Genomic DNA, 12,093 nt, shown 5'->3' on the forward strand with positions numbered 1-12,093 from the left:
AGCAATCTGACATGGTAGCTTTAATGAAAGAAAAACAAAAATAATAAAAACACCAAAAGCCACATTCACACAGTTATGTTCAACATATATAATGAAGACAGAAAAAAACCAACCCACCAGAATGGATGTATTGTAATGAAAATGGCAGTTAGCACTGGTGATAAGAATCAAAGTGTTGGCTAATAATTCCTATTACAACAGCCAGCCTTATAATCTGAATTAAAACTATTAAATCCCATTCATCCCTTGGATCTATGCCAAACAACACACAATAAATGATATGCATAGAGGTGTGCTGATGCCCTGTGTGAGATGCAGAATGAAATAGTGTTTTTTAAAAAAAGGAGCCACCCAGTAATAAGTATGTGGCCTTTTTATGTCTAGTTTAAAGGATAGAATTAGCATGAAATGTGTTAAGAGAATAGTGTGTGCAGTTGTTGGGATAGGCATATTACTATGCAGGCCTATGTATGTATGTATATCTATCTTCCTACTTATTAAAGAAAAGAATGACTAAACAAAAAACAACTGTAACATGGCAGCTACACAGAGTGGGTGGGTAGGTGGATAAGGGAGGGAAAACTCGTTCAATGTAAACCAAACCGAGCTAATTGGGAATGGGTGGAGGCCCTGAAAAGGGCCGAGTAGTAGAGCCACACAACAAGCAAGCCAGGTGGTTGTTTGCTGTTGTGTTTATTTGCTGGTGGTGTACTTGGTGACAGCCTTGGTGCCTTCACTGACGGCGTGTTTGGCCAGCTCACCGGGCAGGAGGAGACGGACAGCGGTCTGGATCTCCCTGGAGGTGATGGTGCTGCGCTTGTTGTAGTGGGCAAGACGGCTGGCTTCAGCTGAAATGCGCTCAAAGATGTCGTTGACGAAGGAGTTCATGATGGACATGGCCTTGGAGGAAATGCCAGTGTCAGGGTGCACCTGCTTCAAGACTTTGTAAATGTAGATGCTGTAGCTTTCCTTTCTCCTCCTCTTCTTTTTCTTGTCACCGGTGCGTACGGCTTTAGCCTTACCGGCCTTCTTGGCTCCCTTGGAAGAAACTTTAGGTGGCATGTTGTTTTCTTTTCAACGGCTTGAACAGAAATGAGGCGAACCCACCGCCGGCCGCCCTTTTATATGAAACGGCGAGGAAATTTGGAGAGTACGAGTACGAGTACGAACGCCAAGCCGCTACGCAGCCAATCAGAACGCTCGCTTGGTGACGAACGGATTTCCTCGCCGTTTCGTATAAAAGGGCCGATCTCGCCGTTAAGTCTTCATTCATAGCCTACAGCCGCAATCGCTGTGTCGCTATACTCTTCTCGCTCCTAACCAACTCACAATGTCCGGACGTGGTAAAGGCGGTAAAGTCAAGGGAAAGTCCAAGTCTCGCTCCTCCAGGGCAGGCCTTCAATTCCCAGTCGGACGTATTCATCGTCTGTTGAGGAAAGGAAACTATGCTGAGCGTGTCGGTGCTGGTGCCCCAGTCTACCTAGCCGCCGTCCTCGAGTATTTGGCCGCTGAAGTGCTCGAGTTGGCCGGCAACGCTGCCAGAGACAACAAGAAGACAAGAATCATTCCTCGTCACCTCCAGCTGGCCATCCGTAACGACGAAGAGTTGAACAAACTTTTGTCGGGTGTCACCATCGCCCAGGGTGGTGTCCTCCCCAACATCCAGGCCGTGCTTCTGCCCAAGAAGTCACAGAAGACACCCGGTGGCAAGAGCTAAACAGTGTCACCCTGCTGCCCACTGTCCACCTAGCCTACTACTGTCCTTTTCAGGACAACCAAAGTTTACCCAATTAGCTTTCGTTGTGTGTCAATGAACAAAAATCGAGTTTTCCAACCCTACCCTACCCTACTTGTTTCAAACTGTATTAATAACGCATCAATATGTCACTCACTAGCAGTATGAGATCATTATTATAGATGTATAATACTTACACTGGTTTACACGAGCAGAACAGGGAGGGGGGCGGTCATATTAATAGTAGTAACTGGACATATTTTAGGGGTATTCGCTCATAGATACAAATGTAAATAGAATCTTTTTTTCTTTAAATGTGCTCCGTTTAACCCTTGTCTACAAGAAATAAGGGTGGTCGTTATTTTAAAATTCTATTCTTTAACCCACCGCTAGTCTACCATTTTTATTTTATATCTTCTTGTTTTTAAAAACAAATATGTTTGATTACAATCCTTCCCCCTCATTTATTTACACACTATTATTACCGCCGATCGAGCGGGCGAATTGGGTAAGAATTGGGTCAGAATATCTACATAGGTCTATAGACTAGGTCTAGATCTAGATTGTTTCATGCAGTCTATGTTGGGTTCTTTTCTAATCACTCACACACATTCATAATTCATTGAAGAGGACAGAAGCAAACACACCGTTACCCATGACAAGCGGCACAACCAAGGATTTCATTTGAACGAAGAATATTTTGTGTTATCGGCCCTGTCTGCTATTAATAGATCGCTCGGCTGGATACCGAGCGATCTAAAAATAATCTGCTAGGTATGTCGACGCTGTCTCAACGTTGTGTGGCTGCTTCTGGCCAATCAGCGTTGTTAAACTCGTACTCGTCCAATGGGAGAGCTTCGTTGCGCTAAGGGTTTGGCGGACGGTTATAAAAGGACCAGCAGCGCTGGGCTGCCACATTTCTTAAACTGACTATCATCCAGTTGAGATACCGCCATGGCCAGAACAAAACAAACCGCCCGTAAATCCACCGGAGGCAAAGCCCCACGTAAACAGCTGGCCACCAAAGCCGCCAGAAAGTCAGCACCAGCCACCGGCGGTGTTAAGAAGCCCCATCGTTACAGGCCTGGAACCGTCGCCCTGAGAGAAATCCGTCGTTACCAGAAGAGCACTGAGCTGCTCATTCGCAAGCTGCCATTCCAGCGCCTGGTCAGAGAAATCGCCCAGGACTTCAAGACTGACCTTCGCTTCCAGAGCTCCGCTGTCATGGCCCTGCAGGAGGCTAGCGAGGCTTACCTCGTCGGTCTGTTTGAAGACACCAACCTGTGCGCCATCCACGCCAAGCGTGTCACCATCATGCCCAAGGACATCCAGCTAGCCAGACGTCAAACCACCACCCCCTGTCCTCAACCAAGGTCCTTTTTAGGACCACCTGACAACGTTCAGATTAGCAGTGAAGGTCCCCCCACCTCACGAGTTTCCACCCACCCACCCACTACACCCCCTGCCCATGTCTGCCACTCTACTACTACTACTACATCTATTAGTATTATTCTGGGGGATGCGGGAGATAGGTTCTATTCATTTATCTCTTTAATTCAACTCACACATCACATTGCTATTTGAATTCGTGTATGCATGCTGTTGATATTGTTTTATTTATCTCAAATGTGAAGAAAGGAGAGAATAAATTTTATATTTTTCTTTCACCCACCCACCCACCACCCTATCCATTGCTTTTTAAAATATATAAAAAAGAAAAACCCTTTAGGGTTAGAGCTAGATATCTAGATCTTAATCGGAGAGCAGAAATTATTCTTAACGACTACACGCCATAGATTATTTAATTATTAGAAGCCTAACTAACCTATTCGTTTCACGATGTAAACAAACCACTGCGAGTACGGAGCGGAGTACGAGAATATTATTTCGTTCGTACTCGACCAATCAGCGTTCGAGATTCTCTCGTACTCGCATAATGAGCTCGCTCGTACTCGCATAATTAGGTGTAGGGAAATATTTCAGTTTTATTCGCACAAAACGGTGAAAATAACGTCTAATACCATATTTTAACATGACAAACGTGGATCTTTTCTATGCCTACACGTGTGGGCAATGAAACTCTTTATTTTTTATCCAAGGGTCGCATAGCAGAATAGGTGAAAAAATGACTTTGAAAACGACACCGTTAGCCGACAAGCCAGCAACATTCCAGTCGACACGGCAAGCTGCTTTTTCATTGGCTGGCTCATTCGCCGACCGCTTTTGGTTGGGCGGTGTCCGCCATATTGAACGAACTCGAGCCCAGGACCGTATATAAGGAGCGAGTTTCTCTGCAGACGGCGTTTTTCGAACACTCGTTCATCAACAAAGAAAAAAAATTCAATATGTCTGGCCGAGGCAAGGGTGGTAAGGGACTCGGCAAAGGAGGCGCCAAGCGTCACAGGAAGGTGTTGCGTGATAACATCCAAGGTATCACCAAGCCAGCCATCCGTCGTCTTGCTCGCAGAGGTGGTGTCAAACGTATCTCTGGTCTGATCTACGAAGAAACCAGAGGTGTCCTCAAGGTGTTCCTTGAAAATGTCATCCGTGATGCCGTCACCTACACTGAGCACGCCAAGAGGAAGACCGTCACTGCTATGGATGTCGTCTATGCTCTGAAACGTCAAGGTCGCACCCTGTACGGCTTCGGCGGTTAAACTCAACCCAGGACCACCCATTTGTTCTACCCATCCGGCCCTTATTAGGGCCACCCATACGTTTCCGAATTAGCTCGAGTGGTTGTAACCCCTACACGAATGTTTTCCATACCTACCCCTTACTTACTGAGTTACTTCTTCCTCCTTATTACTTAGGTTTGATTGTACAATTATTGGTTGTAGCCTACTTAGTTTATTTATTTAATTTGGGCAGAGTGGTCATCTTTCCTTTGGTTTTTAAGGGGTTTGTTTCCATGGGTGGGGGAGGGTCGAGGTAGCCTACCGTGAAGGCACAAAAGAAACAAACAAAAAATATTTCGATATTACAAAAGTGTTCACAGGTATGTGGTGAACTTAGGAAAGAGTACAGGTGGTAAGAATAGGTGTCCAGTGGGGTAAAAACAAAAGACAAAAGATGAAAAAAAGTCTACAACACGTGGTGTTCCCAAGCGGTCACCCATCTAAGTACTAACCACGCCCGACGTTGCTTGACTGCGGTGATCGGACGAGAACCGGTATTTTCAACGTGGTATGGCCGTAGACATCGGTGTGAGAAAATTGGGGCTTATAAATATACTCAAACGAAATCAGCAGTTATTCGTCCTTTTCTGGCTACAATAATGATTTCACTGCTTTCCTCATATTATTTCAATAATAAAAAACGCCCTAAATCGCCACAAAAGCGAAACATTGTTTTAATATCGAATACTATGTGCCTTTTTTTCCCTCTACAGCCATTGGTCGCTATTTTTAACCTGAGGCGGTAACCACCGGTAGACTTCCCTGAGCTACTAATTTTCGAGCATCGCGCGTTGTAAAATACAAAATAAATACATTTTCCCCATTTTCCTTGACTAAAATCAGAAAACCAGGTGCCCCCTGCATCCGACCTGATTCGCTTTCATGTGAAATGATCTATCGGAAAGGCGATACTTTAACTTTTTTTGGGTCTCCCGCTCACTCACTCCTTCCGAAACATTCTGCACGAATTCATTCAATTTTAATCCAACTCATCACATAGATCTAGATCTAGCCGCCTACAAGTCTACTAATTTAATGTTTGAGAAATAGTTCAATGCTTTTCATTTATTAATTATTCTTTTAACCTTTTCCCACGACAACTGGCACATTTATTTTCAGTCTATTAATATTCTGGCTTCATTTTAAAACACGCACTAGGCGACGATCTAGAATTCTAGATCTAACGCTCTAGCTTAACTAAAATAATATAAACAGGAGGGTAGATCTATTCAAAATACTGTTTCAAAAATTACAATAATAATTTCACGGTGAAAAAAAAAAGGCAGGCGATCCATGGTTAATTAAATGCTAATTAAGGATGTTGCTTAAAAGGTTAGGTTGGCCTGGGGACGCCAGTATTTCTCTAGAGTCTAGATCTAGAATTTCTAGATTCTGTAGGAATGAGTAGCCTAGGTATTAATAATTGAATGCATTAGTAATTATTAGTAGCTAACATAAGATTTAGTTCAGTAAAAACTAATAGATCTAGATTTTAGGTCCAATGTTGGCTATCAGACTTGATGCTTGATTGTAATGATTATTAGGTGTTGAGCAATTAATTTTTTTAAACATTTTTTTAATTATTAGTATTAGTGAGAAGTCATCATTAGTGGGAGTAAATTTACTTCTTTCCAGTCTGGTTCTGGGTTTCCTTGTAGCCTATATAATCTAGATCTAGTTGGTGATAATATTAATAAATATTGTTTCCCATTTTAAATACTCAGGCGGTTTGTTTGAAAGTCTGACAGCTCCATATTCTTGACTGTCGAAGCACCGCATAAAATGAATTAGCTTATATCCAGGGCTGCCTGGTCTGCCTGTTATTGTGACTGAATTGTCCTACAGACAAGACCTGAAGAAGCTCTCGTTAAGTAATAAGTGTACAGCTTGCTTTTAGCCTGGCGCGGGGATCTTTCACCGGCCACTTTAACATTCTGCGACAGGGCAGGCCTTCTTTACTTTAAGCTTTAATCTTAGCTGGTTCCGCTTTAACACAGGGTATTCTTTTGTCTTAAGTATACCGCTTTCTTTTATCAGCCTGTAAACCCTGTGTCGGCTACCGGTATCTCATCCGCCAGGGCAAAACAATTTCCAGTTTTTAAATTAAGCTGGTGTCATTTTTAAAACCAATGATTAGGATTTTGGCACAATGCTTATTTTTCTATATACACAAGATGAATTTCACATCATTTTCTGATTTCAGTTTAAGTTTGAAAGCATGTAAAATGTCAATTTGTCCTGCTATGTGATTTTTCTTCATTATTTTTTGCTAACCCATGGCATCACATTATGAAGGCTCTACTAATATCTTTAGGCTGGGGCCAGTACCTTAACCGACTGTCGTCAAATGAAAAAACTGACAGAAGAGCGCAATTTAATACACACAACAGCACAACAGATATATATGTATCCGAACAAACAAATAAATATATTGGAACATATATACATACCTTTATATATACACACTGATATATACATATATATATATATTTACATAATAAATACATTATATATGAATATATCTATATATATAATTTATTTATTTATACATTATATATATATATATATATATATATATTTGTATTATATCCTTTTATATTATGAATATATATATTAATTCTTATATGATATATATTTGTAAATATAAATTATATATATGTGTGTATATATATATCCTTCTGTTTGCTGGGGTAGAAAAAAAAAAACTTATAATTATAATATTCTGAAGGATATTATTTTACTTGAGCGTCTTTCGTCTACACTCAAATATATATATTTGAATATACATTCAAATATATATTCAATGAATATACATTTAGACACACATGTAAATATATATATATATATATATATATATATATATATATATATATATATATATATTATATATATATACACAAAACATGCATATATATACATACGTATATATAGACATATATACAATATTCGTCTATTCAATATTTTTACATTATATATATATATATATATATATATATATATATATATATATATATATATATATATATATATATATATATATTTATATATATATATATATATTTATATATATTAAAAAAAATATAACATATATGAAATACTTTTTACACATATTTATTTATGTTTCTATAATATATGGAAGGATATTAATTTACTCAAGTGTCTGCCTTGGGTGTTTATATAAAAAGAGAAGGGTTGAACTAATGAGAGGAATAAAAAAAATCTTTATATTCAATCTTATTTATTTATTTTGTATATGTTATAGACTGGCATACATTTTTTTCTCTCTGGTTTATGTGAAAGGAGCTTGCAGGGATTCAAATTATTATTTTTTGCATTGAAATTCATTCTTTATTAATCACAGCTATGTTGCAGGCATATAAATACTTCCCTTTGGGCTCAAGTTGCTTTGAAAGAATCCTTGTCAGTATAGAACTAGTACCAGGACCATAAATGTATGCCCCAGGGCAAATGTTAAGAAAACCTCATCATTTTACAACTCCAACTGACCAAGGACTTAAGAAATGATGCTTCTGCGCAAACTTTCTCGTCAGCCGGTAAGAGATCAACCTCCTTTTGATTGTTTAAATTTTAATCTGTGCTGAAATCATTGTGCGGGCTGGCAAAGAAAACCATGAACTTCTTGAAAGCTGTGTACTTGAGCTCATGTTATTTTTTATTTTCTGTAATTTGAAAAAAAAAAAAAGTATATATATGATAATAAAAAAAAAAGTTCAGAGTATTTAATTGTTGTTTTGTCTTGTTAAAGAGAATGTATGTTGTGCAGAAGTGTAACCAACTCATTTTCAAGCCAGGACTAGCAAAAGACAAAACAAAAAGAATCATATGATATGATGGTAGTAGGAAAAAAATAAATCAGTGAACAAATGGGTGGCAGATGCATGCCTTAGCAATCTGACATGGTAGCTTTAATGAAAGAAAAACAAAAATAATAAAAACACCAAAAGCCACATTCACACAGTTTATGTTCAACATATATAATGAAGACAGAAAAAAACCAACCCACCAGAATGGATGTATTGTAATGAAAATGGCAGTTAGCACTGGTGATAAGAATCAAAGTGTTGGCTAATAATTCCTATTACAACAGCCAGCCTTATAATCTGAATTAAAACTATTAAATCCCATTCATCCCTTGGATCTATGCCAAACAACACACAATAAATGATATGCATAGAGGTGTGCTGATGCCCTGTGTGAGATGCAGAATGAAATAGTGTTTTTTAAAAAAAGGAGCCACCCAGTAATAAGTATGTGGCCTTTTTATGTCTAGTTTAAAGGATAGAATTAGCATGAAATGTGTTAAGAGAATAGTGTGTGCAGTTGTTGGGATAGGCATATTACTATGCAGGCCTATGTATGTATGTATATCTATCTCTACTTATTAAAGAAAAGAATGACTAAACAAAAAACAACTGTAACATGGCAGCTACACAGAGTGGGTGGGTAGGTGGATAAGGGAGGGAAAACTCGTTCAATGTAAACCAAACCGAGCTAATTGGGAATGGGTGGAGGCCCTGAAAAGGGCCGAGTAGTAGAGCCACACAACAAGCAAGCCAGGTGGTTGTTTGCTGTTGTGTTTATTTGCTGGTGGTGTACTTGGTGACAGCCTTGGTGCCTTCACTGACGGCGTGTTTGGCCAGCTCACCGGGCAGGAGGAGACGGACAGCGGTCTGGATCTCCCTGGAGGTGATGGTGCTGCGCTTGTTGTAGTGGGCAAGACGGCTGGCTTCAGCTGAAATGCGCTCAAAGATGTCGTTGACGAAGGAGTTCATTGATGGACATGGCCTTGGAGGAAATGCCAGTGTCAGGGTGCACCTGCTTCAAGACTTTGTAAATGTAGATGCTGTAGCTTTCCTTTCTCCTCCTCTTCTTTTTCTTGTCACCGGTGCGTACGGCTTTAGCCTTACCGGCCTTCTTGGCTCCCTTGGAAGAAACTTTAGGTGCATGTTGTTTTCTTTTCAATGGCTTTGAACAGAAATGAGGCGAACCGACCGCCGGCCGCCCCTTTTATATGAAACGGCGAGGAAATTTGGAGAGTACGAGTACGAGTACGAACGCCAAGCCGCTGCGCAGCCAATCAGAACGCTCGCTTGGTGACGAACGGATTTCCTCGCCGTTTCGTATAAAAAGGCCGATCTCGCCGTTAAGTCTTCATTCATCGCCTGCAGCCGTATCGCTGTTAGTCGCTGTATTTCTTCTCGCTCCTAACCAACTCACAATGTCCGGACGTGGTAAAGGCGGTAAAGTCAAGGGAAAGTCCAAGTCTCGCTCCTCCAGGGCAGGCCTTCAATTCCCAGTCGGACGTATTCATCGTCTGTTGAGGAAAGGAAACTATGCTGAGCGTGTCGGTGCTGGTGCCCCAGTCTACCTAGCCGCCGTCCTCGAGTATTTGGCCGCTGAAGTGCTCGAGTTGGCCGGCAACGCTGCCAGAGACAACAAGAAGACAAGAATCATTCCTCGTCACCTCCAGCTGGCCATCCGTAACGACGAAGAGTTGAACAAACTTTTGTCGGGTGTCACCATCGCCCAGGGTGGTGTCCTCCCCAACATCCAGGCCGTGCTTCTGCCCAAGAAGTCACAGAAGACACCCGGTGGCAAGAGCTAAACAGTGTCACCCTGCTGCCCACTGTCCACCTAGCCTACTACTGTCCTTTTCAGGACAACCAAAGTTTACCCAATTAGCTTTCGTTGTGTGTCAATGAACAAAAATCGAGTTTTCCTACCCTACCCTACCCTACTTGTTTCAAACTTTATTAATAACGTATCAACATGTCAATCACTAGCAGTATGAGATCATTATTATAGATGTATAATACTTACACTGGTTTACACGAGCAGAACAGGGAGGGGGCGGTCATATTAATAGTAGTAACTGGACATATTTTAGGGGTATTCGTTCATAGATACAAATGAAAATAGAATCTATTTTTCTTTAAATGTGCTCCGTTTAACCCCTGTCTACAACAAATAAGGGTGGTCGTTATTTTAAAATTCTATTCTTTAACCTACCGCTAGTCTACCCTTTTTATTTTATATCTTCTTCTTTTTAAAACCAAATATGTTTTTATTAATCCTTCCCCTCATTTATTTACACACTGTGTAAATACCGCCGATCGGGCGGTCGAATCGGGTCAGAATATCTACCTAGGTCTATAGACTAGGTCTAGATCTAAATTGTTTCAGGCAGTCTATGTTGGGTTCTTTTCTAATCACTCACACACACATTCATAATTCATTGAAGACGACAGAAGCAAACACACCGGATTCCATTGACAAGCGGCACAACCAAGGATTTCATTTGAACGAAGAATATTTTGTGTTATCGGCCCTGTCTGCTATTAATAGATCGCTCGGCTGGATACCGTGTCTAAAAATAATCTGCTATGTCGACGCTGTCTCAACGTTGTGTGGCTGCTACTGGCCAATCAGCGTCGTTAAACTCGTACTCGTCCAATGGGAGAGCTTCGTTGCGCTAAGGGTTTGGCGGACGGTTATAAAAGGGCCAGCAGCGCTGAGCTGCCGCATTTCCTTAACAGTCAGTTAAGATCATTCAAAAAAAAAAAGATGGCTCGTACCAAACAAACCGCCCGAAAATCTACTGGAGGCAAAGCCCCACGTAAACAGCTGGCCACCAAAGCCGCCAGAAAGTCAGCACCAGCCACCGGCGGTGTTAAGAAGCCCCATCGTTACAGGCCTGGAACCGTCGCCCTGAGAGAAATCCGTCGTTACCAGAAGAGCACTGAGCTGCTCATTCGCAAGCTGCCATTCCAGCGCCTGGTCAGAGAAATCGCCCAGGACTTCAAGACTGACCTTCGCTTCCAGAGCTCCGCTGTCATGGCCCTGCAGGAGGCTAGCGAGGCTTACCTCGTCGGTCTGTTTGAAGACACCAACCTGTGCGCCATCCACGCCAAGCGTGTCACCATCATGCCCAAGGACATCCAGCTAGCCAGACGTATCCGTGGTGAGCGTGCTTAAGAGGTTCTTTTAAGCCCAAACCACCACCCCCTGTCCTCAACCAAGGTCCTTTTTAGGACCACCTGACAACGTTCAGATTAGCAGTGAAGGTCCCCCACCTCACGAGTTTCCACCCACCCACCCACTACACCCCCTGCCCATGTCTGCCACTCTACTACTACTACTACTACTACATCTATTAGTATTATTCTGGGGGATGCGGGAAATAGGTTCTATTCATTTATCTCTTTAATTCAACTCACACATCACATTGCTATTTGAATTCGTGTATGCATGCTGTTGATATTGTTTTATTTATCTCAAATGTGAAGAAAGGAGAGAATAAATTTTATATTTTTCTTTCACCCACCCACCACCCTATCCATTGCTTTTTTAAAATATATATATAAAAAAAAAAAAAGAAAAACCCTTTAGGGTTAGAGCTAGATATCTAGATCTTAATCGGAGAGCAGAAATTATTCTTAACGACTACACGCCATAGATTATTTAATTATTAGAAGCCTAACTAACCTATTCGTTTCACGATGTAAACAAACCACTGCGAGTACGGAGCGGAGTACGAGAATATTATTTCGTTCGTACTCGACCAATCAGCGTTCGAGATTCTCTCGTACTCGCATAATGAGCTCGCTCGTACTCGCATAATTAGGTGTAGGGAAATATTTCAGTTTTATTCGCACAAAA

The 12,093-nt window shown here is 41.1% G+C and overlaps 1 non-coding gene across 1 annotated transcript; it reads right to left on the reverse strand.

The window, feature by feature from the left end:
- Positions 1-4,816: 4,816 nt before the first annotated feature.
- Positions 4,817-4,935, reverse strand: LOC131933832 (5S ribosomal RNA). Its single transcript, XR_009385255.1, has one exon. It is a non-coding gene; the product is annotated as a 5S ribosomal RNA (ribosomal RNA).
- Positions 4,936-12,093: the final 7,158 nt, after the last annotated feature.

The sequence above is a fragment of the Physella acuta genome, unplaced genomic scaffold (assembly GCF_028476545.2).
Source record: "Physella acuta isolate Inbredline_101_S28 unplaced genomic scaffold, ASM2847654v3 ptg002645l, whole genome shotgun sequence".
Taxonomy (NCBI): domain Eukaryota; kingdom Metazoa; phylum Mollusca; class Gastropoda; family Physidae; genus Physella; species Physella acuta.